The sequence below is a fragment of the Monopterus albus genome, unplaced genomic scaffold, assembly GCF_001952655.1.
Source record: "Monopterus albus unplaced genomic scaffold, M_albus_1.0 scaffold7.1, whole genome shotgun sequence".
Classification (NCBI taxonomy): Eukaryota; Metazoa; Chordata; class Actinopteri; order Synbranchiformes; family Synbranchidae; genus Monopterus; species Monopterus albus.
The window spans coordinates 2,190,331-2,194,891 of record NW_018127887.1 but is presented as its reverse complement, the minus strand read 5'-3'; the positions used below and the strand labels follow the sequence as shown (position 1 = coordinate 2,194,891).

Sequence of the window (4,561 nt, the reverse complement as noted above, 5' to 3'; positions counted from 1 at the left end):
ATCTGTCCTTTATGAATTCCTTATATAACGCATTCTTCTTTTTACATGCATTCTGTAATCCCTTACTCATCCACGGTTTCCCACTGTAATTCCTTTTGTTTTTATACTGCTTACGAGGACAGTTCCTGTCATATACTTTCATGAATATATTTAAAAATTGCTCATATGCTTTGTCTAAGTCTTCCTCTTTGTAAACTGCTTCCCAGTCTTGCCCCATAAAGTCCTCTTTTAGCCTCCTTACAGCATGTTCATTCGTCACCCTCCTATAAAAAAGATTTGTTTTTGGCCTCTCTTTTCTATACTGGCAGTCATAAACCAAAAATACAGGTAGATGATCACTAATATCATTTATAAGTAATTCACTTGACATTTTGCAAATTAAAACACTGTGACTACCTGGCATGAATGTGAAATGTACACTGGCAAAAAAATTGTCTGGTGTGATTCCCATTTAAGCATTTAATGGATTATTGTCTTTTGTGTTTCTGTTCATCTCAGCACTGTGTACACATCATGTGCTTTTTGGTTATTGGCTGACTTTGTGATTACTGGCTCAGTGAGGAGAGGGAGCCTGAGTCAGCCAGTAAATTAATCACATATCAAAAGGAGACAAGTTAGAAGCATTATGTTCTATTAAAACCTGTGTGATTTACTTTGACAAGTTATAATAGTGCATCAACAGTCAGGAAATGTTCAGGAAGAACTTACATGCATTAGTAACCATCAAGCTCGCTCTCTCTTGTAATCAGTCCAGTATAGTTTGTGATTGGAACAAAGAAGAAAGTGTAAAATAACAAATAAACTTTTCACAAGCTTTTCAGCCTTTTCTACTGTGAAGACAGAGGTACTGGATATGAATATTTGTTTAATCTAATGCTGTAAATCCTTTAACATTTCTAGACAATTGTACTTGTTAGTTGTGAAGTTGGTGAATAAGGAATTAAAATAGATCATTTTGTTCCTCTCATTGTAATTTCCACTGATTAACAATGGATAACTTGCCCAGAATCTGACAGCACTCTCATTAAAAAGTAAAAAACGTTTTTCAACTGGCCTGTAGATAAACAGTTTCCAGAGAAACATTTACAATTGATCAAGAAGCCACAGCAGCTCCACATGACCAAACATGGTCATGTATGAAAAAGTCCCTGACCAAGACACAAATTCCACACAGTTTACAAGCCACAACACACTGTAGCACTGACCTTCTCTGTGGCTCATAAAAATGTGTACAGTTTGGTAGAAAAAGGGTGTGTGTTGTTTTGTTGCCCAAACCCATCAGCTGTTAAAGTGGAGATTTGAAAGCATCTTAACATCTATATACAGAGTATCAGGGTGGGCAGGACACACACTCAGGCTCTTCAGAACCTCCACTCAGTACTCTACAGCTCCACAAAGGGATGCAAGGAGTCCATCAGCAACTGAGAGGTGAACCTTAAAAAAGTGGAAATTGTTATTTTCTTTCTGATAAATAGGACTTTGAACTTGAGTCACTGGAATAAAAAATGTCTGGTGACACAAGACACTAAATTAATCCAGATTCAAAGCCCTGTTCCACGTCCCCAATGAGATGGCGTACTCAGCCTCCTTTTAAGGAAGTGCACAGCCTGTGTTAGTTGTAGTGTCTCTGCTTGGCAAGGTGCAAGGACATGGACAGAGAGTGTGGTTTACTCTAAAAAATACCTACTGCTTTACTAAGTGGCATTCCAAGAATAACTTATTTCCACTGGGACTGCTATGATACAGCTTTCCATAATGCTGCCAGAAAATATGAATGGAAGGCTGATTGTTACTGTTGATAAAAAGACTATGATTGTTAGAAGCTGATTTTATAATAATAGTAGGGTTAAACAGTGGATTAGAAACAGCTGGACATTTAAACAAATTAATCCTACTCCTGAACTGTTCAGGTACTGATGCAAAGCATGTTACTTCTCCTTGAGGAGACTTAATGGCAGACTGATTTGCTGATGAATAGCTTCATTATCAGAGCTATTAACAATCACCTCTACCCCTCCTGTTATTTGGTCACGTCCAGAATCATTTCCTCTCCCATTTAGTGTCCCCATCTGTACAGCCACACTCTCTCTGCCTTTCATTTTGACTACAAAGACTCATTTGTGTTCAGACTAATATCAGCAACCAAATCTTCCCTGTATCAGTTCTTCTTTTGGCTAATTTGATTCACTTTTTTTTAATGACAGCTGTTAAACTCAAACTGCTAAGTTGATGCTGCTTTTTAATTAAACCTCCACAGTTACACGTCATTAAATAAAAATTATTGAACTCTCACAAACATTTTACTGTGGGTACAATGCTGTTTTCACTCTCATGATGCAAACTTATTCTGAGTTGTGTAATAAAGAAGGGAGAGGATGTGAATCCACACACACACTTCCAGCTCCCAAGAAGCAGAGCTTGTGGTTAAAAATTCACACACTCCAACCCCATGTGGTTGTAGCCTTTATCTTCAATACCATCTAAGGAATAGCAGTCTGCTTTGGCATGTCCACCACTGCTTTTCCACAGCCGGATGTCTGCTCAGTGTAAGAGTTGCAAAAACTAGAGTCAGTTAATTGTATTCACTCTTGTGTTGAACAGAACAAATGTGAGTGTGAAGAAAAGTGGAAAAAGTGGAAGTTTGGGAGTTTGAAACCACACATTTGCAGAATGACCCAACTACATTATTTCAGTTTACAATTATTTCATGAAATATGCCATTTTGTTAGAGCTATGCAGGTTCTACCTGGACCCTATTAATATTATTTTATGAATGCAATGTGGACACGGTGCCTTCAAGTTCTCAGCAGAAACATTTTAAATTATATGAGCTTTATGTTTTGCACTCCTCTTAATTTGATGACCCCTGATTGAAAGGAACTGTATTTTATTAACTTTTATTGCATTAAATGCTGCTCAGTAACATTTTAGACATAGTTTTGTAGACTGTGTCAAAATAACTATCCAAACTACAATAGAATTCACCAACCAGTTTATGAAACAGTATTGTGAGTAAATTATACATCTACAATAAAGAAATGTTTGCATTTAAAAAATTGTTGCACTTTTGTCACTGAGCAAAAAATAAAATAGAATTTAAAAAATGTTTCTCTACACATTTAGTTCCTTCTTGTCGAACTGTTAGTCTGACTAAGGAAGTTGTACCTTCCAGGCTTTTCCTCAAAGTAGTGCACCCTTGAGTATCTTCTTTAGTCCTTTTAACATTTCATAGAGACTGAGTACTTCTTAATCCAGTCTTTAGCTTTTTCTCCAATCAATGTCATAAAGTTGTATTTGCAACAGATATATGAAAAATTCACTTTGAGACAGGTGTATCCAGATTAAATCAGAAATAAAATATTTGTATGTGGGAGTAGAGAAGTTGTGTATCTATACAACATTTAACCTACTTTTTGTCAACAATTAAGTCGCAGTGTTGAATTTAGAGTAGCTGTTCTTAAAGTAAACCAGCTGCTTAAGTCTAAGTCTTGTGATGTATGGAAATCAGCACAATGTCAGCGGTCATTAGTGACAAAAATCATCTACTAAACTTTGATTCCAAATCTCTAATTCCTACACATAATTCAGTTAAAAACATTCCTCTTTATCCTGAATTAACTAGATAAGTTACAGGATAGCATCATGAAAACTTACCAAGTCTGCAGATCACAGTGACTGTCCTGCTGGAAGTCAGCAGTGGGAGAGCGACCAGAGGTTTAAAAGCACAGCATGAGCAGCCCCGCCTGCCAAAGCTGCAACTTAGTGATGTTCTCACAGGGCATATAAATAGGAATGTCATCAATTCCATGGTTTTCAGGTTAAATGTTTTGAGATTTTCTCCTGTAATGTTGTAGGTTTTGTTCAGATGTTGTCTTTAAAAATAAACAGTAAGCATAAATCAGTGTTTCTGAGAAAATTATAAACATAACCTTTGTGGGTCAGGGTGTTTTCTTTTCTACATGATTTTGCACCACTAAATTTCTGTTATATAATGCATAAGAGTGTTTTGAATGACTGATAAAATCTATTGTCCTAAAAATGTCTTAGTTTATGAGGCAGTTAATAAACAAGCTTAAGGCATGTTACACTCATCCCTTTGCTGGTGTGAAGAAATGACCAGTTGTCTGCAGGTACATGTCAACACTATGGTTTATACAGTCTAATGTTTACCAAGATACATAGTACCACTACATCCACATAAAGAGAAACAAGAATAATTCTGATCATGGTGCACATTTAGGATCATTCCCATTTGGAGGCTTTCTCCCTCCTTCGGCCCCAATGGTTTGGCCAAATTACAGATCTGTGGTAGTTAAACAGGCTCAGTTGTTTATTGTTTCCAGTGGGTTCAAGGCAACCAAAATTCAACTAGAAGGCATAATTGTCCTTCCCAAACAGCATTGTTGTTTGTTTTCTAATTAGTTCCTATTGCTCAGTCAGTAAATGTACAGCCTGCTTTATATCACTGTGGCATTTGAAACTGCTTCCTGTTGTGAAATAAAGAACCATCTGATACAACAAAGCTTAAAATTGACCATGACACAGAAATGAAGATCCTTCA

At 36.5% G+C, this 4,561-nt stretch overlaps 1 protein-coding gene across 1 annotated transcript in view; it reads right to left on the bottom strand.

The window, feature by feature from the left end:
- The window catches only part of cald1b (caldesmon 1b), a 24,787-nt gene extending 21,062 nt beyond the window's left edge, over positions 1-3,725 (bottom strand). Inside the window, exon 1 of the mRNA XM_020622369.1 lies at positions 3,655-3,725. The gene's annotated coding sequence lies outside the window, so the exon portion shown is untranslated. The remainder of the gene's footprint in view (positions 1-3,654) is intronic.
- Between the last annotated feature and the right edge of the window lie 836 nt (positions 3,726-4,561).